At 48.8% G+C, this 24,460-nt stretch overlaps 1 protein-coding gene across 3 annotated transcripts in view; it reads left to right on the forward strand.

Annotated features, from left to right (window-relative positions):
• Positions 1-406: 406 nt before the first annotated feature.
• Positions 407-24,460, forward strand: part of LOC144155569 (acyl-coenzyme A diphosphatase NUDT19-like) — a 43,517-nt gene continuing 19,463 nt past the window's right edge. Inside the window, exon 1 of one of the 3 annotated variants that reach the window (XM_077687103.1) lies at positions 407-667. The gene's annotated coding sequence lies outside the window, so the exon portion shown is untranslated. Of the gene's footprint in view, positions 668-16,485; positions 16,760-24,460 lie in introns of those variants that run through there. The other 2 variants (XM_077687102.1, XM_077687101.1) reach the window with 2 other exon arrangements.

Consider the following 24,460-nt stretch of genomic DNA (forward strand, 5'->3'; position numbering starts at 1 on the left):
TGCGTGCGTCTTCCGCGCATCAATTTGACGTAGGATAGCGGTCACGCTCCACGATAAGAGGTGGTTTGCGCGAAACACTTGGCAATCGTATCCGCAGCAGCTATCCGGCCGGCCCTTGCCGTCAGGACCTATTAGTAGTTATCTCATTTGACTTGTGGATGCGAATTCCTGCCGGGGCTAGCACGAGACTTGAGTGCTCTTCAAAAACAGTCCGATGCGCGAAACATGAGCGCGCGGCTGAGCGCATTCAGCCCCATCATGTGGGGTCAGCGCAAGTGGGGTCCGACGGCCACCACGGCGCTCGTGCTTCGAAGAGCCTGGCCCGTGGGTGCGCATGGGCGTTATCAGGGCGAGGCCACCCGAGCGCGGGTCCCGTAAGAGCCCCGGTCCCGAGGAACGTAACGGAGCGCGCGGGGAAAGACGCGGCCCCCGGCATCCCGTCTGACGGGTCCCCTCGCCAACCTACATTTCCCTCGCCGCTCCTCCTCGTGGTGGAGCGCAGTTGGCCCGTGCCGGGAGTTCCGTTCCGCAATCGTGCCTGTCGCCCGCTACCGCCCCTGCCTGCTCCAGCGACGACGGCATGCTCGAGACGCCACTCTGTTGACTTCCCCCGCAGCCCCAACCCCGGCCGCCACCCTGACGCGCAAAGGGAACCGGAGAACCGCAGGTGAGTGCTCCTCTTCTCGTTCGTCGGCTCTCGCGGGCAAGCGAACGACGCCTCTCCTCCCACTGGATTCGTACGCACTTCGGCACTTCTCCTCAAGTTCGGCCTCTGCGTGCTGGTGAATGGGCGGCTCCAGCGTATGGAGATATCGTCATGGATATAGCTTAAGGGCACTGACGGCAGGGACCCTTAAGGTATAGCCATTGTGTACCCGGCGAGCGGTCTCCCCTGTCAGCTGATCGGTCTTACGCGCCTTTGCGTCAACGCGGAAGTGACCGCCCGATGGTTTTTGTTGGTGATGGGAATCGGAACCGCTCACGTACACGGACTGTATTCCGCCAGCGGAGATAGTTTGGATGTTATTGCGATATATTTCGCGTGGTCATGCAAGGCCAAGGGCACCGGGTGAATGACCACTGGAGGCAGCAGCTGAGCACCGATATCGTCCTTCTGTTGGGGGCAACAGGTTAGTTATCCGAAGCGTTGCGCACGCGAGATCTTTGCGTGAGGCAGTGCGTAAATGTGAGACGAGCGCGAAGAAGAGAAGCCGAGAGGTGCGGCTGCTTGGGGCGCTCGGTCATCCTCAGCGCCGGAAAGGTCACGTTCCGAGCAGCCACACGAGTCGATCGAGCCTGACCGCCAGCGGAGGGCACAGTAGGCCAATAACGGAACCGCTGCGAAAGAGGCAATGCTTTTGATTTGTGTCATTAGGCCAGCGGTGCATGTTGCGGGTCGTTCACCCCGCCAGTGACCACGAACCCAACCCGCAGTGAGCTGGGAGGACGCAAGGCCGCGCTTAACGACGTCGAGAGTCGGCGGCACCGTCTCGCTTCGCGTGCGTGAGCGGTCAAAGGCGCCGGGCGATCCACGCCGGTCTTTGCGCAGCAGGTGAAGCGCCAGTCGGCCCGTCACCAAGCAGGGCGGCATGCCCGACGTACGAGTGTTCTTTACGGTTGTTTACGGCTCCAACACCCGAGCTAAACGCGTACAACGCGCAGCCGTATACAACCACAGAAAAGTTTCAAGCGTGCACGTAGTTGCGCCACGGTTATACCAAGTTTGCGCCGAACACGCTTTGGCCTTCGTTTGTGCCGCCGAATTTGTGCAGTTGGGGCTAAACAAACTGCTCCGCAAAACGCGTTTTTCGGTCTTACGGGCTCTGTTGAGTTGCATTGAATTGAATATAGTATTTTGCAACCAAGACGTTGCGAAGAGGTAACAGGGAAAAAGCTGTGTTAATAGCTTGGGAGGTCCTGGCCTCCTGGTTACACCGTGCAGGACGAAGGCGGGAAGAAAAACGCAGTGGTAACGAAAACCTTATGTGCTCCAAAAACGCGCAAAAAGTTGAAAAAATATTATTATACAAAAAATGCCGTTCAGACATCGAAAGATGTAATATACAATCCCCGGCAATAATTAAACATTTGAAGTTGACACATGCGTTACGCACCTCAAATAAGAGAAATCTCAGAAGACAAACCTCTGGCCGAGCCCTTGCAGATACATTTTCGCGAGTAAGACGTTGCGAGGAGGCTTGACTCTTGCAGATATATCTTCGAATCACAGTTATCTATTCGTACTCCGTTCCCTCGACCGGCCTGCCCTGCAAGTGGACGTCGATAAAGGTGGACATGGACAGGATCCTTCTTTTTGTTTCCCACTGCTTTGCGAGCGAGTTTACATGTGCCACCCTGCTGCAGTGGGGTTTCTTCGCACTTCCTCGTTAATTTAGCTGCTTATCTCCAACAAATCAGCGTACGCTTTGCAGTGCGCGGAAGTTATCAGTCAGCAATAGGAAGTCCATACGCTGGAACCAGAACAGCTCGCAACTGAGCCGCTGTAACGCTGGTTTGTTACAAAAAATACCGTGCTCGTCTCTGCTGTTGATGGCGATTTCGCATTTTTTTTCAAAGCATGCACGGGGTCAGAGCTAAACCTTTCCCATAACCTCGCAAAATCAGCATTGGGAATCTCATGAACTGTAAAAGTAGCGCAGTATTCAGGCGAAAGAAACGACTAAGACATGTCAGAGCACATTTATATTGAAAAAGGAATTGAGCTTCAATTTCGTCGGAAGCACATTACGAGTAAAAGTTCACACGGGACAATTCCCGCGGTTTTTGAAGCGGTTTGTTGAAATGGGCTGGCCGTAGCGTGGTAAGCAACGACACGAAAATTGTCAGACATGTGAAAGTAATAATTAATGAGGCCCTCCTCCGCTGATTTGCTTAACTGTATTCACTAATACTCGCATTCAAATATGTGAGCGGAGACGAAAAGCGAAAACGCCCATGTGTTTGAGATTTCGGCGCACGTTAAAGATTCCCAGGTGATCAAAATTAATCCGGAGCCCTCCACTACGGCGTGCCTCATCGTCTGTGTAGCGTCGGCGCGTTGGTTTACCTCATAATCAATCAAATAAAAATAACTCAAACATGTGGGCTCATTTTACCTTGTTTCAACACCAAGACTGCAGCATTTTCATTTATGCGTATTGTTTCACCATATTACACGAGCCTACCTGAGCAAGAATTACGGGCAAATTGTCGATGGGAATTGTGTTGCGTACGTTTGACAAACTATAACGACAGTACACGAAGCTTAAACCGTTGGTACCTTCCCGCTTCTCCATGACGTCATACCACCTGTCACTCCAGTCTAATCCACTTCCATCCAAGCAAACTATGCGCTCATCCCCACAGCATACAAAGTGTCCTAGCGACCGCGGCGCTCACAGGAACGCGCGAAGCGCAGCCCTGACCTCACGCTCTTTTGCAAACAAAAAACGTCTCGATTCCGTGGCCCAGCGGGTAGCGTGTTCGGTTGACGATCACGAGGTCCATGTTTCGAAAGCGGCCAGGGAAGGCGAATATTCTTTTCAGCCAGACGTTATGTCAGAAGCTGATGACATCGCAACATCTGTTCACCATTCTCTTCACCTGTCTCTCTACTCAACCCGGCGTTCAGCTCTCTGCTTGGCCTGGCGGCCATGCATATGCTGGGCGAGTAGCCGAAGAAGGCTACAGGTTAAAGAGTTGTAGCTTTTTCCCATGTGGGCTTACAGTGGAGCTTTTCTTGCTGAAAATTATTGTACATATGTCGACTGCGAACAACACCCGCTTGCATCCACGTTACGTTCAAGGAGACCTGTCGATTTGAGTTGCTTGATCTGCAATAAAGTGGTGGCTGTTCGTAACGAGGAAGCAATCACCCGCTTGCTGCTTCAGCGCCAGTCACCGACAGCACAGCTTCTCGTCAGATTCGCAGCTCTCCCCGCGAAGGATTATCGCCAGCCTAATTCATCATACCAGTCCGAGTCACCACGGCCCCGTGCGACAGGCGCTCTTGAAATACGAAAGCGTCTAGGGCATGGAGCAAAGAAAAGCTTTTTTTCCTCCATAATGGCATCTGTCGTAAGTTGCAGCATGTGTCGTTAGTGGTATGAGAACGGTGTGATCTACTTTCCTCGTGTCTGCATGCAGACGTAAAAGGGAACGGGGGGAGGGGAGGTGGGGGGGGGGAGGGGGGAGCTTTTGCTGCGCATCACGAAGACGGCAGTTTTGTGGCACATGGATGAATTGCAATTTCTATCACTGAATGTGACAAAAATAGAGATCGTATATGAGCTTTATGCGGCTAAATTAAAGTTTCCTTTGTAATTTAGGAAGTTTTGCAGCGATATGCTTAATTTTAGCTAAGTATACGCCCATGATTCATCGTTCGCACGTTTCCATCTTTTTTCGCCAATTCATATTACATGCGGCAGATCCCCCGTCCAGTTTGTATGCATAAGTATGCCAATCCTCAAGGCTCAGATTCCAAAACTCTTTCTTAAGTGAAGCTTAAATTTTTTTTGTATGGCTAGGGTTGCGTGCATTTCTTATGTTCGCGAGCGAAAACGCCTTGCGGCAAAGCTAACTTTATCGCGAATGCTAGGCAGAAAACGGCTGCAACTCTTGTTTTATTGAAACTTTCCCAACAAAAATTACATTGCAATTGGCCGCTAAGACGACTGCATCATTACGCCGAGTTCAATTTAGTTGTCTTAGTTAGTCGACAATCAATGAATTCGTACCTGTGTTCAAAATTCTGTGTCACCTCTGTGTCATGAGCTGAACAGCTTTGCTGGTCATTAACCTTCACGGAGTGCTTGGAATGGCGCATGATTTTCCCCTGTTTCGTTTTCCCAGAACAGACCAATGCAAGAAAAAAAAGGAGGGTGGGGGGGGGGCAGAAAGGAAATGGTGAAAGAAAATGAAGCGAAAAAATACGGGACAAGAAACAAATCCAAAATTTACTTGATTCTTAATTTTTCTTTTTCTTCCAGGGCATTGCAAAATTGTTGATCTTCGCAGACATAGCAGGAGTCAAAGCTGCGTGTGCTGGCACATCGCTCGAGGCAGAAAAATAATAATCCGTGGTCGTTATTTGGGTAGACTTGCCCGCCCCCCACCCCCCACCCCTCTCCGAGAGAGAGAGGGAGAAAATCAACGTTTAATTGAGTTAACGGTGGTCGTAGAGGTGGCACGGGTGACCAGAAAGATCTGGTTTAGCGTTATGGGAGCTGGTCAGCAGGCCCTCCCACTGCTCAGGGGAAGGATTGGGATTGGAGGTAAGCGATAAGGTGTTTTGACAGGCCCACACCTTGTGGTAGGTAGTACTATTAATATGAAGAAAGGGGCATAAGTGAAATTATGGAGGTGGGTGTACGGCCCCCTTAGCCACCCCTTGCGTACGCCATTGGTCTAGAAGGCTCTGTAAAGAGCGCCTTTGCTCGAGGTTGCACAAGCTTGTAACTTAGTTCACTTGCCTCCTGTGAGCGCGAAGCTACGACACGTCTCCGTTGACCTATGCACCCGACGACAGACGTGCCATTGAGGCAGATGTGCGCTGCAAGTTTATCAGTGCAGTATACCACTGCGGTGCAACGTACCATATCGCGTATTTCCGCGGTATGACAGGATGATGAGCATTACTTTTGTGTGAGGCGCAGGTGGGGGAGGCACACAGAGTGGGAGAATGGGGGAAGAAAGGGAGGTAATTTTTTGTGGGCGCGAATAAAAGTATCTGCCTTTTACATTGCGCAGAAACGGGCCATCCCGCTAGGCGGACCGCCATTGCGCGAATCTGCATCCGCCGTCTGCTGCACCGTGTCCGTTGTTGCTCCGGTGAAAGCAGCGAGATGGTCCACGGCGTTGCCGTGACACCGTTTTCTCAGCTACGCTGTTCGCCACAAATATAGAAATAGGTCACAGCGGCTTACAGGAGGCTGCATAAGCCGCGTTTACGGCAGCCTGGGCAGCCCAAAACGGTTTCATCCAGGAAGCGTGCTCTCGTGCTACGAACTCGGGCAGCAGTGATCCTTCCTCCATGCGGGTGCGTAAACGATGTGGCCCACGCTAGGGCGTAAACGTGATGGGGATAGCTCTGGCGAAACTTTCCCATTTAATATGACGTATGAGTAAATGACGGTGCTCACACACTTTATCATCATCGTCGTCGTCGTCGTCGTCATCGTCATCATCACCACCAGGCCTGGTTGTCTCCACTGCAGGACGAAGGTGTCTCCCAAAAATTTCCAGCCATGTCTATCGAGTGCTATAGCCAGTTGGTTCACCCTTTCCCCCAAAATTTTCGTAGTTCATCCCCCATCGAGTCGTTGGCCGACCCCTATTGCGTTTACGGTCTATTGGCAGCCACTCCGTTCAACGGATATTCCACCTGTTGTTCCTCATGTGCATGGCGTGACCCACGCATGCCATTTTCTTCGATTAGTTTGAGTTAGAATGTCTTCCACACAAGTCTGTTCCCTAATCCACGCAGCTGTTTTCTTATCCCAAAGCGTGATCCGCTAGCATTCTTTTTAGGGGTGAAGCTCCTTAAGTCATGGATCTGTCTATCCCTTGTGTCTCGTGGTACGTGACCGCCCCATGCTTTCGGAGATGTCGCAATGTGGGCCGCGTTGCACGCGCAAGAACCGGCTGCAACCGGCAGCGCAAACTCGGCACCGGGAGCGCGAGCTTGTCTGCGTTCGCCAACGGAGGCGCGAGCGCACGTGCACTGCGAGGGGGAGATCACGCAAGAGATCACGCCACGAACCCAGGCAGTCGTTCTCGGAGATCGAACGAGACGCAAGGACCCTTGCTCGTTTCCTCTCGTCTTGTTCGGGCACAGGTTCGCCCTAAATAAAAGTTCTTTCTTTACCGTTGTGTCCCATCCTACGTGACAAATTGTGGTGGAGGTGCGGGGTAGTCCTCGATGGCGCGGGGTCTTTCACCAGGTCTGGGCCTGGGAGCATTGACTCCGAAAATAAAAGTTGATTTGTACAATGTACGCACACAGTCTTACGTCTTTCTTAATGATGTAATGGGCGAACTTTCACGGGAGAGTTACGGTTACCGATGATCTCCCCCTCTCGAGCTTCGCCCCACTTATCATCATTCATTCCGTGGATATGGCGTGATTTTTTTTTCGGAGACCGTTGGGCCGATCTAAGTTTCCTTTCTAGTCGCTTAGGGGGATGACCAGCAAAGCTGTCTGCAAAGCTGTCTAGGGGGATGACCAGCAAAGCTGTCTGCGTTGATTGGTTGGCCACAAATCCCGCTTAAGCCGCGCTGTCACGCCGGGGAAGCGTTTAACGGTATTATAGCCACGCCGACGTCTTGCGTTTTCTCCCTCGCGGTATTCGGGGTCCCAACGGGCATCGCGCTTACGATTGCCATGTGCGGCCCGATCGTCGTCGGTGGTCTCCGTCCTCCGCGTTCGCGCCATTGCCGCCTTTTTTTTTCTTCTTCTTAAGTAGGCTTCACTGTGCAACACACAATGTGGGGAAGCCAGCTTACAAAAACCACGCTTACACCAATATTTTCAAAGTCGTCTTTACTTCTAAATACAAATGTATTGCTGTGAAGACATTTTTAAGACGATAGTCTTTATTGGGCTACTAAACCCAAAAATTTTGGTTTGTCTGTCTGTCTGTCTGGGACTCGATTCAGCCACCCGGCCAAAGTAAAACAATTCCAGCGCAATAGTCTATATAGTTGTTGGAACTTTATTCCCTAGAAGAGAAAGAAGTGATCGCAGATGGTAGAAGAGGACAATGAAGAACGATGGCGGCGATCGGACGTGTTCTGTCTGTGGTGTAATCTAAATACAGTTCTTCTCCCTTAACGAAGGCGTTGTGGTCGCGACATAGTGGTGCCGAAATCCCGCGGGATCAACGAACCATGGTATGTACCTCAACGGTTGCGACCGATGCCTGAAAAGAACTGAAACCGATTTCGTCATGACCGAATCACGAACGGAGCCTACTGAAGGTCAGCTATACCGTAAACGAAGTGTTCAACGCTCTACTATAACGACGCTGATCTCCCAAGCGAAGGCTGCCATTTTGAACGCGGACACTACTCGTGAAGAAATATCCGCCATTACCGACCAGCTTGACTATGAGTCCGCACAACTACGCAACACCGACCGTGACTATGAGTCCGCACAACTACGCAACACCGACCGCGAAATCGAACTCTTTCTGTCTGGCAAGTACGCTGAACAAGAGTTTATGGACACTTTTGAGCTCCGTGACTTCATCGTAACTTGGCAATCCATCTTAAGGCAAGCGACAGAGTTCCCCCCAAGACATCTCCGCGGCCTTTGTCTCAAGTATGAACGAGCTCCATTTGAAATTGACATCCCTGCAACCCGTCAACAAAACTACAGTTGGCACGGTGACGCTTCTCAAGGAGACACGCCTCTTGCAACCGCGAACAGCTTTATGACTTCCCCATTGAACGGTATCGATGACTCTACCGACAACACCGAGATGCATAGAAAAACGCCGACAGCTACCGTTCAACCTGAACTGGGAGCTCAAGGTATGCCTGGAGAGAAAGGTGCATATCTTGACGCTGTGCTTTGCCTGGATGGACAAACCAACAGAGAACATAATTCGTCAACGAGTGACACCCCAGCCCAAACTGGAGACATTGCAGTTAACCACGTGTCTCCAACGCAGTTGTGGCTTCCATCTGACCTAAAAGTAGGCGCATCGAAAGAAGCCCTGCGAAACAGAACGGGGGTGAATCAAATACGAAAAGACAAGAAGAGGGCAAGGCACGAGAATGGGATTCACACTAAGCGCAGGCGGTGGTTTCAATTTCGCTCAAACCTGGAAGACCAATGCGAACGACACCTCTTCGTCGCACAAGCCGTTCCTGGCGGACAACGGCGTCATCGGCGCGACCATGACAAAGTCCAGTCTTGGATAAAAGATAATACAAACGACGACTATAGGAGCAATGGCTTCCCTACACTTCGTTATTTTTGGAAGTTCCGGCGCAAGAACAGTCGACGAAGCTACCGGCTTCGCGGAACGACAGGAACAGGACCATGGAGGAAACCTCGCTGCTGCTGGAAGTATAGGCGCAAAGACAGGTCCAACGGCAATCCCCTACGTGACCACCGCCTGTTTTTCTCCGCGGGGGGAGGTTGTTGGAACTTTATTCCCTAGAAGAGAAAGAAGTGATCGCAGATGGTAGAAGAGGACAATGAAGAACGATGGCGGCGATCGGACGTGTTCTGTCTGTGGTGTAATCTAAATACAGTTCTTTTCCCTTAACGAAGGCGTTGTGGTCGCGACAATAGTCACAGCTAAATCTACCCGTCTAAGTCCGGTGTAATGTTCATACTTGTCAACATTGTTGAAAAAGAACAAGACATTACGCAAATATGATACAACAAATCAATACAGAAGTGATATTTGCAGTGTTCCTTTATAAACAATCATACATGCTTGACTTTTGCGAAATTAAATACTTCATCAAATGCAGAAAAAGAATTCACTCCGCCGTCGCCTGCTGTCGCCCGCGCCACTATTGGCGGTGAGCGCGACCACAGGCGGCGCTGCGAAGCGCGCCTCCGTGACGTCGGCTTAGGGATTCTTGCATTTGTCGTCTGCTTCACTCGGGCTCGCTCTCTCTGCTGTTTCTTTGCGCTCGGTTGACGTGTGATGCTTGTCCGCAGCAGATTTTGCGTGTGCGTAACTTTTTATCGTAATAATAGGCTTCAAATCGCGTACACTAGCTCAAGGCGTGATTTGAAGTAAATTTTTGAATACCGCTGCGGAAGAAACATTGCCGGCGTCGCCCTGTTCCTGGCGAAACCGGTCCTGCGCGGAGCGCGAAGAGTCGGAGCTAGGCGTCAGCCTCTGTATTCAACAATCTTTGGAACAAAGGGGACAGCCAGCTGCTAATAACCTACAACAGCTAAAATGCAAGACCAGAACAAATCCCAGCCCTTCTGGGCTCTCGGCTTTGACAGAAGTAATTTAATCGTACGTAAAGTAAAATAGTTTTCGCAACTTTGCCGAAAGCTCGAAAGGATTGTATCGCATCACTTTATGTTGTCACTGCATGAAAGTATGCCGACATGCATTATGGGCCGCAAAAATGGTAGGTTGAGTTCCGAATAATCCACTTTGTGAATAAGCGCGCGCTTTTTTTATATCAGGCTTCTAACCAGTGTGGAGGTTTGAGCCAAACGAGTCACGTCTACGGTAAAAATACAGTGACACAATGTTTGTTCAGACCTGGAGGGATATTTCGGTACATTTCCCACAGCCATATCTTCCCAATATTCAGATATGCGTTACAGGAAAACTGCACTCGAGAGGGGGAGGAACGGGCGGAGGAGAAAACTTTATTCAATAGTAAAATCGAGCTGATTAGTGGGCCGCATCCTCAGTCCATATCAAGAAAGTAATTTTCTTCAATTCATAGAACGACATCTCGAGTATTCCGGGATTTGTTCTTTACGCCTGGAAGTGTTGAAAAACAACAAAGAGCTGCTTGGAAATATTCATCCGTTCTTGTTATACTGGAAACCAGCACGTATACTATTCATTGTATTCGTTAGCGAGTATGTCAACCCTCCAACACCGCAATCATGCCATAACTGTTTTAGTCGTGAGCCAGTTCGTCATGATAACGATGGTTACGATAGAAATTGGGATCCCAAACGCCGCCTTTGAGTACTCTGGACAACGTTGTCTGAGGCGTGATCGCTATGCGGTAGCACAAACCTTCTCACTGCGTTTGCATGTAAATAAACAATGCACGCTTTAGATGTGCACATTCTTTCACGCAGCCATAACATAAGCGAATTTGTGAAGAAGTAATGTATGCCATACAGCCTGAAGAAAATATCACATGAACTCTGTGAACCCCCCAAACATCCCCAAACCTCCTAATAACACATTTGTCTCGATGAAGAAAATAATGTGTTGGGAACAGAAAAATATCGATCTGATACAAGTCAACAACAGCGAAAAAAATAGGAGAGCCGTTTTATTTCTTGCTGTGCGATGCGCGTGTTGGGGCTTGCTGCTTGATAGCATTATACTCTTGAGTCTTCATGAGAGAATCTCAAAAAATACTTCAGCGAAGCCTACGCATTTTGAACACTTATCGAGGAGCCCTGGCTCTACACCTCGTCGCAAATAAGATAGAAAGGACGAGTTACACACGATCTTCTGACCGATGCTCTAAAGAAAGTTGTTCTCTCTTTCCTCGTGTGTGGAAAACTTGTGCGGGATACAGCTTGAAATTATTCAGAGCTGGCAGAAGCTAGCAAAACAACTGAATTACTAGAATTACGCTTTTTAATGCACCAAAAGCAACAAAGCGGGCGATTTCAGCACAGGCATTGCTGCCCCTCACAAGCGGAGTGTAGCAGACGACAGCGGACCGAGTCCCTAAGCTGACGTCAGAGCCAGAGGGCGCCACTCAAACATCTCACCGCCAATAGCTTCTGGCGCCATTTTAAGTAATCAACGGGCAACAGTTACGCAAGGTTCCACTAGATAGGTTCCACGTTCTGCTTGCAACGCACGTGGAGTAGGGAAACGGGGTTCTATAAACGTTGCAGTAGGGTGCCTCGATTCACGCGCGTCTTCGCCGTACGGCAGCGTTGGCATCGAGACACCCTGCCTGGAGCAGTGGAATGCGGTAAATTTAAAATGATTTAAGCAAACCTTTGGCGCCTTTACCTTGGGAGGAGCGCGACGCAAGAGGAACAACATGAGAGGTGAGCGGGAAAGCGAAGGGAGGCATTTACTTGGCAAAAGCCGATAAAGACTATCGTCTTTTGTCGACATTTGCAACGAAAGGTGCAGATACGCGGCCAATTTTTTCGGTGGCAATGTACGCCATCTTATATCAAATATGAAGCGCCGGAGGCGAATATGTGGCGAAGGCAAAGGATGCGCCGAAGTGAGCAGGAGCGGCTTTTCTCGGCCTGCGCACGCAAAAAAAAAGCGAAAAAAAAAAAAACGGGGCCGTTATCCTACAACAGCTCTGTTGTAAAAACAAAATTCTGGTCCAAAATTTTATGCCAAAAAAAAATATCAGGGAAGCTTGCACTTACACGCAAGACTTGCATGGCGAAGCTGTTGTAGGTGAGCACTGCCGGACACATAGTTAAGTTTCAGTATCACTGTTTATTTGCATAGTTGCGGTGCTAGTAATCGTCGTCATATGCATCGAAGAGGTTGTCGCCTTCTTCGCGGTGAGTGGTGGATGCAAAGTCGTCCACAGAAGTGTAGACTTCCACCAGCTCAACTGGCGAAGCTTGCACTAAGTGGCGCAAGGCTTGAACCGAATCTGCACGATTTCTATCACCACCCATTTGAACACGTTTGAAATTGTTCATTTACATGTTCTGTCGTTGCTTTGCACTTTGCTAGTAGTAGTCATCGTCATATGTATCGATATCGCCGTGTGCCTCATGCCAAGCATAACATGCGCGGTAGCGCTTGACAACAGCGCTTAAGTTTTTGTTTGTTTGTTTGTTTGAAAGCCACTGCGCGAGCCGGGGACTCGGCGGTCGCCGCGAGGCACGCGCTCACGAGCGCTCCCCATTTTCTTGGCATTTTTTCCTGAAACGGCGAACACACGGCTTGTACAACAGATCAGCTGTTAAAGAATTCGCCATGAATGAGAGAAAAGAAGATTCGCTCATCGAGGGCGCCAGGTTTCCTCGGGATACAGGAAAGATGGCGTTGGTCTATCTTGGTGCTGGTAGGAAGAGGAAGAAGTATGCGGGCTGCATGCGCGCCCCAGCGAAACAGCAAGGCGACGGGGAGGAAAGCGGGCACTGCCGCCTACCGCTGCGGCAAAAACAAGTGCTCTACTTTCGCCACGCCTTCGGCATAAACGCATATGTACATACACACAAACAAGACGGAAAGGGGAGCACTTTGTGCGGGATCGCTGCAGGCTGTCTCGCGCATTTTCGTCACCGCAGGCCAGGGTATCCCGGACTGCAGAGGAAACCCACCAACAGGCGGGTGCCCAGACATCAGCACCCAAGGTTCGCCTAAATAAAGTTTATTCCTCCTCCTGCTCCTCTTTAGCGCCACATGCATTGCGGATTGTAGTCCTGCGAATCCACTAGTCGAGGGGTCGGCAACCTGCGGCCTGCGGGTTGGATGCGGCCCGCGAAGCAGTATTATGCGGCCTAGAGATGCAAGTTCTCGTGGAATTTTGCGGGGGGTGGAAAAAAAACAGGTTCTTTCATGTTTGTTTTTTCAGAAAATGTTAAAAATTGTAAAAAGACGATTCCGCACAGATCTATAAAAAATCGACATACTTCTTCAGGCGAAATTTTTAGATGTCTTATTAAACGCGAAAAGTGACCGCAGTTGCTGGCGACTATACGAATAAAACCAAATTACGGCCGCTGTAAAAAGATAATGAATAGAAAAATATACATAGAAACTTATTTTGGTTCGCATGGTATATGAACCAAGATCGTCAAGATCCGCAGCCAAGTGTGGTAGCTACAGCCCTAACCCTGTGCCGTACCAGGTAGGAACAAGGATTATCCAGATGCGTGCCGCATGACAGGTGAACGTGACGGCACCGCAAACACGATGCAGCAGTTAAGTCTTCAATAATCGCTGGCTTTCACCTTCAAATCACATGAGACCTAAGTGCCTGTTGAATTTTTCCGTTAACACTGAAAGCAATGTAATTGTTACATGCAGCATCACAAGAGTCCCAGCAGAGCTAACGCTCTCAAAATCTCCGCGCGATTTCACGTCAAGGCATTGATTTCAGGAAGCGTTTCCTTCACTTCAGATTGGTCGCATCACCACAAATTTCCCCGGAGAAGGTATGTTTGTTTTGTTTTTGTTTTTTCAACAAAAACCTGGTTGAAAAAGAAGAAAAAAACCTGCTTTTTATGATCTTTGTTTTTTTTTTTCCACCGCTCACATCTTTACGCGGCCACCGTCACGACGTCAAAACACTACCCCCCCCCCCCCCCTCTTGTCACTTCCTATCTGAAAGCCGACATGGCAAGTTTTGACCTTCCAGCTTTTATTCCATAATATCTGTTCCAGCTTTGTGGTTTCTATTCAACTTTTGTACATTATTTTCAATTTGCCGATTTTTTTATCTTTGCCTGCAAAGCTTCCCCCAATTCCCACCCCACCCCTTTTTTTCGCCGGCCGGCCCCCGCCGTGTCGGCTTCATACAACTCGGCCCTCCGCCTCAATAGGTTGCCGACCCCTGCACTATAGTCAGTATGAATGTGATTACATTTCCTCCCATGTCTGGAGAATTCCACGAAATTTAGGTGCTACAATTTCGCATCCACCTTTGTGGCCCACTTCTTTCCCCGCACTGAGAGAGACTGGGGAGAAATTGTTCCGTGCACGTTCTCCCTCACGGCGAGGCTGCTCCGATCAACGTAGTAACGTTGGCTCCGATGGCTTGTGCTGTTGGCTACAAGGTGGCGTTTCGATTCCCGGCTGGGGGGATTGTTTGGGGATTTTCGTGATGGAGGCTAGAAAACGAGAACGCCGGTGTATTTCGATTTAGGCATGCATTGTTAAAGATCTCCAGGTGGTTGAAATTAATTCTTAACCTCCCACACTTAAATATGAACTGCGGTAGTACCCACATATCTATGTGAGCCACTATTTCGCCGTTTTATGCTACGACAGCGTTCCCAAAAGCAGAAAGGACAAACTATGCGTACATGTTTGATGTCAGATTGAAGTTAGCTGCATGCAGTGGAAAATCGTCGCGATGTCTCCACCAGATCGAAGCAACTATCATGGCCAAACGTTCGCTTGTTGCTGATGCGCCGTTTACCTGGCGCCGTTTACCTGGCCGTTTACGTGGCGCATTAATTAGTATACGAAGTACCGAAAGCGCGTTCGCTTCACTCACCAGCTGCTTTCTCTGCGAATCAACAGGCCCCTTATTCGCGCGCAGTATAATTTATTGTCGTAGCGACTATTGTCCAATACCAGGTTAACCATGAGACCCCTGTATCGGCGAAACGATTTTCCTTGAACTCACGGGCAGCATAAACAAGATGCTGATATGAATTTTGAGCAGCTCACATACAGTGTTAGAGACGATAGCCTTTCTTGGGCTACTTAAACGCAGAAATTTTGTCTGTCTGTATGTCTGTTTGCCCGTCTGTCTGTGACCCGATTCAGCCACCCGGCTAAAGTGAAACTGAATCTGCGCAATAGTCTTATTATATACCCACAGATGTCGAAGACCGGAGGCAATCTTCATACTTGTCAACATTGTTGAACAAGAACAAAACATTACGCAAATGTGAGGTAGAAAATCAACACATGAGTGACATATGCAGTGTTTTTTTTTATTAACTGATTTATGGATGCTTGGTTTTTGCGATATCAAATGAAATACTACATCAACTGCAGAAAACTGTCGCCTGCTGTTGCCCGTGCTATAGCTCCTGGCTGCATTTAAGAAATCAAACGGCAACACTAATGAAAGGTTCCACTAGATAGGTTCCACGTTCCGCTTAGAATGCACAGGGCAACGTGGTTCTATAAACATTGTAGTAGGGTGCCTCGAATCATGCGCGCCTACGCCGTACGGCAGCGCTGGCATCGAGGCACCCGGCCTGGAGATATATGACGCGGTAAATTTAAATTGACTTTCAAGCCTCAACAATTCAATCAAAGCCTCTTTCAAGAGAAAGGCGGTCAAAACTCCAAGCTTTCTCCAAAGTAACCTGGGTCAAAGTCAAAGTCCAAAATCCAAACCGCTTCGACCGTGTCGGAATGTCGCAATCGGACGGACGTCGGCTTCATAACGCCAAGGACCCAGGTTCGATTCCGACCACGGGAAGTGTTTCTTTCTTGAGGTGTTCGATGTTTCTTCGCTTATCATCATCGTTGTTTTGTGAAACCTATTGTGCAAAGTTGGCTCTCCTGCAGTGCGTTTTATTCGGACGACGAAAGCTTCGCTTTAAAATAAAACATGTGACCGTTTGTATAACCATGCCGTGACAGCGACCACGACCTTCCGAATTTAAATTCACAAGTGACGTGCTCTCGTGTCGTGCGTCATTTTTTCAAGCCTTGTAAAGAACTGAAGCGTTTCGTAAGGCCGGGTTCAGACTTGCCACAACTGTCGTGATATCTTTAAAGAATGGCGTCATTTCACGTTTGAGCCAACCAAACAGCGTGACACGCGGTTTTTTTTTTTTTTTTTACGTCCATAGCTCACGATATGGCTGTTACGTCGGTAGTCTGAACATAGCCTAATGAAGCTCCTAAATCTGAGCCGTTTCCGACTTCCTGCAGCAGCGTATCACTTTTATTCACCAGACAATCGCACCGATGGTGAAAGGATTAAGGAAGAGGCTACCGATAGCCGAGACCGTTTCAAGCACGTTTCAGCGCCTGCTTTCCTTCGTAGTACCTTTCTATGCCTGGCGAACCGTCACGCGCACGCGTGCGTGAGCGGCCGACACGGCGGTGACGGAGCCGAAGGTCTCGACCCCGCCGCACGAGCCAGGATGCTGCAGCAAGTGACAGCTTCCCAGACGTCGCTTTCGCTTGCGCGCGCATCATTTGGCCGGCCCTACCTTCAGGCACAATTTGCGCTGCTGTCACCCAGAGGGCCGTTAGCGCGCATTCGCCCTTTTGGCCCAGAAACCGACTCAGAGACACGCTGTGGGAGGAGGCTCCGCACTTCCTGGACCGTAGACGCCGCGTGCTTGCTTCCGCCCCGGTTGTTCTTGACGCTCGAGCTGCAGCGACCAAAGGTAAAACGATGAACTTCGGCAACATTTGTTGACGGGCTAGTTGGTGTGAAACTTGAGAAGCCATGAGAATTGCGCAAAAAGGACGACATACAAAAAAAAAAAAGACAACAGGACGAGTGCATGCGCTCGTCCTGTTCCTCCTCCCGTTCCTGTGCTCGTGGCTACTCGCTCCAGAGCGATCCCATCCCACGGTCGGGTGGTGGCTAAAGGAGGGAGGAAGGTGAAGAAGGGCGTTTCGTTGATGGGCACGAGGTCGCGGTGCCAGACTCGTCCGCGGCGGAGTCATTTTGATGTATGTGAAAATCCAGTAAGCATGTGTGTAGAAGGGTCCCCGGGTTTCAAATAGTGTGACACGATCTACTACAGCGTCAGTCATTGGCATCGTGGCATCTGAGTCGTGTCTCGGCAATTCGGAAAATCTGAATGTGGCCACTTCACTCGCAGCGTACCGTGTGATATAGCCGGAATTAATCTGACGTAGTCGAAACCTTTCTCTGAGTTTTCCGACAATATTCTTTTCCTTTGCGCACGGGGCATGTTACGTTTGTTTGATTTGTTCTCTCTCTCTTTTTTTTTTTTTTTGCTAGAAATGATCAGAAAAAGGGCTTGGGAAATGTATATGCTTTTCTACAATGCGCCCGTCTAAATTCAGATTTGCCGTTTTTACTGTGGATTGCGTAAAAAAACAACGAACGAGGTGGGTAAAGCATACCGACACATTTCTGTCAGAACCATGTCCGCGGTATGTGCCATAGACAAGTCCAAATATACAGGGGCGAGCTCGCTTAGGGCGAACACGAGAGCGCGTGGCTGCCGGTACTATCAGAGCAGCCTACCGTGAGCTGGGCGAAGCATCACGCATGCGCTGTGCATGTCGAGCCAGAATTTGCTCTCAGCGCGCACATCGCGTCATCGGAGCGTCTGCTCGTCTTCTGACATGTTGCGCGTCGTCTCCTAATGGTGTCCCGCCCCATCCTCGAATCCGCTATCCTTGTATGAGCATGCCTAATAGAAATAACAAAGGTGCTTTCCCCCCTCAATTGAATCGAGGTTGTAGTGCCCGAGCTCACTTCAAGCTCTTAATTTATTTCTGATAAACATTGCGCGCATGTGTTCCTTCGATATCAGTGGCAACCACTTACAAAAAATAAAGTGGTGTTTAAGTGAGCGTCATCTTTTTATCGAGTCTGCTTGAAGCAAGCTGGCGGCTTGCGATGTGACGAACCGATTGCATTGCATTCATGCTAATGAACGAATAACCGCTCACTCACAAACATTTTTCTTAAGGATTCCAGTTTCCAGTTATTTATACAGCGGCCGGTTGCTTCACCGCTACACGCAAGATGAAGTTAGCAGACGACGCTCAGACGCTCCGATGACGTGATGCGTGCGCTGAAAGCACAGCCTCGCTCGACACGCACAGAGCATGCGTGCTGCTTAGCGCATCACACGGTAGGCTGCTCTTATAGTACCGGCGGCCACGCGCTCCCGTGTTCACTCTAAGTGAGCTCACCACTGTACGTACCTTCCGAGCGCATTTACAGGCCGTTGCAATCGCGCATTTGGGTGAGTCATTCTTGGCTTATGTGTCTGGCGCTCTTCTTTGGCGGTAAAAAACCACGACTGCCGTATTTTTTTGGAACACCTGATTCTCAAGGTGGTCTGAAACTTGCTATTTGCGTAATGGCTGTTCGAGTAGTAATCACGGCTATCCACTTAAAGGAGCCATGAAGAGAAAATACAACTTCGTTTAATTTGAAAGAACTAGGATTCACTATCTCACTCAGCTCGATTACAGCCGCAAAAGATGTTTTTTAACGAAAAAAAAGCAAGAAGAATTTAAAAACTTTCAAATTTTGCGCCCCAGTGACGTGTTATGAGCAAGAATGACGTCATACGGGCCAACAATAAAACATAATTTTCAGTGCGTTAACTGCACGTTAGCATTCAAGTGATGCGGTCAAATGGAACTAGAGGCCCCATTACAGACGTCCAGTCATGTGTCGTCGCGACAGGTCCGTTAGGCGGCCGCCAATCGCACAAACAAGGTTCTGTGACGTCATAGAAAAGTTGCGGGAAATTGGCTAGGGGGTCGCGACTGCTTCACACGTTCTCTTTAATATCTCCGTTATTTGTTCGAAGATTGCGATGATATTGGTATCATTGTTATCGGGACTAAGCAGTCTTTCTAATAAACACAACTTGTATTTTGTCTTCATGGCTCCTTTAAAGGCCGTGTTCTGAGTGTCCTCCACTCCGAGTGCTTCCTCGACTCAGCTGAGTGGAGGATACCGCGATGTTTTTACATGCGAATATCTTTTTGAAGGATCTCCCCGTCTAGAGGTTCGAGTGAAGGAGGGAATCAGAATACCAGGGTTAGCCTTGTGTGATGTTAAATTGCAGGCAGTCATGGCATTTGCGTACAGCGTTGCGTTTCTCTTGAAGCTTTTGCTCCTAAAGCACACCCTCTTGTTTCTGCGCGCGGAATGACGTTGACATGCAAGATGGGAAATTACTGCTGCTGGTTTTAAACTGGCTTTTTATCTAATTTCGGCAAAAAATAAAAACTCTTCCCTTATAGTAAAATGGTATCACGCTTATAGGGTGAACGTGCAAGAACACAAGGACTAGTGGGCGAGTGCGAGCAAGTTATCGCACATTCATGTGCAGTGCTTGAGCGGCGATCCTTGAGCGGCATTGCAGCAGTGCCGGCGAGATCCCTAGATCCGCTTTCCAATTTTCCATTTACTTATCCCTCAAACTTGACCTGTTGGTATAGTTCGCATGAATCACTACGGCGGAGTACTCCCGTATTCCATATTTACTGCCTTCACATATTAAAGCAAAGGTTTCTACGCCTAACCGCTAGCGACCGGCGCGCGGCAAGACGCACTACAGGAAAGCCAACTTTACACAAGCTTCTCGAGAAAAAAACTCTTCCCGTGGTCAGAATCGAACATGGGTCCCTCGCATCATGAAGCCGACGTCTATCTGATTGCGCCGTTTCCACATGGTCGAAGAAGTTCGTACTTTAGAGCGAAACTTTCTTTGACTCGCTGATAGCGACCGTCCACACCAATGCGCACTGCAGGAAAGCCAACTTTCTCTGACGATGATCGTGGGTGAGGTGACAGATGGCTGAAAGCGAAGCTTTCTCTGGGGGAAAGCCAATGTCTTCAAAGTCAAATCCAAATCGTTACTCCCAAAACGCACTGCAGGAAAGCCAACGTACGCAGTGGGTTTGCCTGCGAACTAGAGCTAGAGCAGGTTGCCTGCGAACTAAGAGTTTTGTGGGGAAGTATTCACAAAATGATGGGGTATGCGTGGTCTGCGGAAAAGAAACAAACTATGCGGCACATCGTGCTAGAATGTGAGGGTATCTATCCAAATCTACATGAAGGGAATATTGGGCTTTCAGAAGCCCTAGGATTTAAGGGTATCACAGAGGAAGTTAACTTCAAGGCTGTCGAGGGGACGAAAAGAAGATTAGAATGCTGGTGGACGAAAAGCAGAGAGGGGAATATTGCCTAGGACAGTTATTACCTGTAACAGAAAAAAAAAGTATTTCGTGCCTAATAAGCTTTTTGTGCCTGCCCTAAGCAGCGCTAGTATTGAACCAAAAGTGTAAAACATAGGTATATTAGTATTTTTTGGTAAGATGACATGTCATCACCCCGATACAAAGGGGAAACCAATAGAAATCATCATCATCATCATCATCTTCCACAAAGGCGCACCAAGTGCAGGTGCACGGTCAACACTTTACCCCTGGCCGATTCCCCCGAGCAGACACGTGTCACACTTCAGGGTCACCATCGTCATTGTCATATTCATTAGAGTACGTGGAGAAGTTGGCTTTGGCGCGGGGCGTTTCGGCGTTAGACGCTGGTGCATCGCGACCACCAGTGAGTGCGTCTCCAGCTGCCGTCATGGGCAGAAAACGAACGCATCCCTCACGAGATTGCACTTTGATTCGACTCGATTTGCGGTGGAAGAGAGCCTCGCGTTTCAACCGTCTTTGTCGTTAGACGAAGGGGCTTTGACTTTTCGGCAGGGGAAACGCCGTGCACGGGGCTGTATCAGTCGCTCAAGGACAGCGAAAATTTGTCTTGGAGTGTTGAAAAGCGAGAACAATTTAAATTACATTGATTTGGTACTGGTGAGCAATAAGAGCCATTTCGATCTAATAGGGCGTCCTTTTTACGCGTACCGTCACCTTGCAAAGTTCTAGAAACTAGGTGCAACTTCTGTGACAGAAATGATAGGCGTTATGCCGTACGAAAATTGCGCTAACTGGACATACGCAGAAGGAAGACCGACAATGTGCAACTCACAACTATTTAATTGCAGGAACAGAAGTTGCCTTAAATAGGCTTCTACACATACATAAAACCACAAAAGCATATAGTAAAAGCGATAACACCACAATAGTAAGAGTCCGCCTATCCGCATGCTGTCTGAAAAACGGAATTTATTGCTAAAAAGTGATTACGGTTCACTGATGCACCCATCGCGATTTTTTTAAATGAAGTAAGCTTCTGAAAGCTCACGCGCCACGGTGTCACGGCTTCTGTCAATAAGTTTCTTTGAGGCGCGGTGTACAACCACAATCACGGCAATTAATAGGCAAGTGTGATGCAGTGCCGTTCGTGATTGATAAATCGTGTTCTCTGGGGCCATAATTTATGCAAGTCCACTTGGCCCAATATATACCTTGTCACATGTGAGCGGTATCGGTAAACAATACCAACTTTGCATCCCACATAATTCATGGCTTCTTTATTCCGCTGATACGGCTGCAAAACCCACCCAGCTTGTGTGGTGCGGAAAACACAATTGGCACCCGATATTTCGTAGCAACCTACTTAATGTGGTACCACCTCAGGCCTGGTTTTCTTTTCGGCTGCTTCAGTGTTCGCAGCAAAGCCTCCCATATAGCCGACAGTAGCGAACGAGGGTACCCGGTATCCGATAGTCCGGAGACCTGGGCGAACTAAAAAAAGTTCGCCGATGTTAAAGGTGTAAGCCGTCGAGGGAATCTTTTTAACAATGCATTAAGGAGCAAAGAATCGGCATTTTTTTTGTGTGCCCCATTCTGCGGCTTTTATGTGGAGCGCCATCAGTTCAAGCGTGCCCGAATAATGGTTGAACGCAAGTGCGGCCACAGAGTCGCTTGGAAGCAGCGCATGCCTGGACAGTGCGCCCCTGCACCGGGAGCCATCCCGCCACAATGCGGCGACACGCTGCTTCCACGGAGCGCGCCTGGGGATCCATTCGCGTGCCCATTGCGTGCGACGAGAGTGCGCACAGTCCTCTCTCGGTGCTGTAGCCAAGGGCACCGGAATAGCGGGCACCGTTGTTGGCCGACAGAAGGGCATCGTCGAAGTTCAGGATGAGGGCCACGTGGGCGAGTTCACTCACGCGACGAACAAAGGGATATTGTTACGACTGCATGCGGTGAAATGAGATTGGCGAGTATCTCTTATTTCCCTCCTAGGGCAGTTCTGTTTTTTCTTCAGCACGCGATGATGATTCAGTTAAGAGAAAGGAGGCAACAAGCCTCGGTTCGGGAGGGGGGCGGGGGAGGTGGCAGCAGGTGGAAAGGTCCTTTTCGAGTTGCTTCAGTACAGGTGGGGACAAGTGGCAGGGGGTCGCTTGCTTTTGTCCTCGGACTTCTCCCTCGCACATCGCGCGGTGCATGGGATGTGGCATTGCTGAAATCGCGTGATTCGACACTCCTTATTCGGTGCTCGTTACACGAATACAGTGCTAGTTGGCCCATCACCCGAAAAGAAATGCTGGGGGACAATGGACGGTACAATTCCATTGTGCCCCGACAATAGCCTGAACGGAAATGTAAAGGTATATTCGGCGCTTAGCTCTGGAATGAGCTGCACAACTACAAAGTAGTAGTTATGGTATGCTTCGGGCCGTAAATGAAATTGCTCTTTTCTTCCTCGTAGCCTTCGCTACTAATAGATGATACTCTAAATTTCGCTATTACGATGTTTCGGTGAACCGCACATAAAATAGTATAAAAAAAAAGCTTCGAAATAAAACGCCCGATAAAATTTCCCCGCTTATATCTAAAAGTTTTTATCCGAATAAACCAGAGTTTTCACTCTCATAGTGTGTTAATAAAACTAGCCATTTTCTCCTGCTGAAGCGCGTTCTATTCTATTTGCTGTAGCTGCGTCTTCACGGAGTACATCTGCCTGCCGCACCCTTCTCGCTATTCCGTGCAAGCATTTTCTTTGTTAGTGCTGTTCTGGTTGGCGTCTCACCTGTGCGCATACAACGTGACATTTTACAGACTCGATAAAATATGCATATTCGCAACCGAGCATGCACAAGTGTTTGCGGGGTCCTTCAATGCTTTTGAAGGACTCGGGTAAAAGCCGTGATGTGAAGAAATCGGGGAATAACTAGTATTTTTCGAGGCTACGCGGGCAGTGCGTTTGCTCCGAGGCGTTCGCGTGGCTCCGACTGACTAGTTTTTCAAGCAGTGGGACGTTGGACCTATGCGAAAGCGGAGACTCGTTTGCATAAAATTACTTGCGCGAGAACACTGGGATGTAACGAAACTCGGGAACAGTGCATATCTTCTGCGCTGACGTGCCGTTCGAGCTTATTTTTGCTGGCTCCTTTCGATCGCGCATTGAACCACCGAGGTGTACCGGCCGGGTGTTACAAGAATGAATGAGCCACTTCGGACTTTTTTTTTTTTTTTTGCAAAACACGGGTTTCTTTGCATTTAAAATTTTTAACGAAGGTCGCATCACAGGCGAAAGAAGTCATCTTTTGAAATCGAATGAAAAACCAGATTTGGCCAATTAATGAGCGCCTACTTTCCGGAATGAATTAGTTTCCTCGTGTGCTCATCATATTTATGCATGAAAAAAAAAAAAAAAACCCAAGCGGGCTTAGCCTGCGCTAGCAGGCAGAAACAGGTTTTCAATCAATCCCTAGAGAAAATGGTGTCCATCCCCCTCCTTGTATTACATTACAAGGTCAGCCCATACCAGTAAAAAATGAACACAAGTTTCTGGGTATCTTACTTGACCACAAACTCACATTTATACCGCATATTAAATTACTAAAAACGAAATGCCTGAAAACGATGAACATTTTAAAGGTACTATCGCATCAGTCATGGGGAACGGACACAAAGTGTCTGCTTTCACTTCTAAATAGCCTAGTAAGGTCAAGAATTGACTGGATGCATTGTATACCAGTCTGCAACCACAACAGCACTGAAAATGTTGGACCCAGTATACAACTTGGGGCTTCGCTTGGCAACAGGTGCATATCGAACAAGCCCCATTCCATCCCTTCACGTTGAATCTAATCAGTGGTGCTTGGAGTACCAGCGCACTTACACAGCTCTGATGTATGCTGCAAAGATTACTTCTATGAAGGAACACCCTTTGAACGCAATTATGAAAAATAACACTAATAATAAACTTTTTGAAAATCGACCATCCATAGCACCACCCTTCCCTTTGGCAGTGTCACGCCTCTCAAAGGACCTACAAGTTCCTCTTGCTGAAGTTTACTGCACCTCCATTCATGAGTTGGTTGCTCCGTGGGACATTTGCCCAATTCAGTGTGACATGTCTTTCAGAGAACTGCAAAATAATGTGCCAAACTTTGTTATTACTCAGCACTTTCTGTCACTCAGGGACAAATACAAGGCAGCTG

The sequence above is a fragment of the Haemaphysalis longicornis genome, unplaced genomic scaffold (assembly GCF_048455015.1).
Source record: "Haemaphysalis longicornis isolate Haplotype H1 unplaced genomic scaffold, Haemaphysalis longicornis Haplotype H1 scaffold_1, whole genome shotgun sequence".
In the NCBI taxonomy this organism is placed as follows: Eukaryota; Metazoa; Arthropoda; class Arachnida; order Ixodida; family Ixodidae; genus Haemaphysalis; species Haemaphysalis longicornis.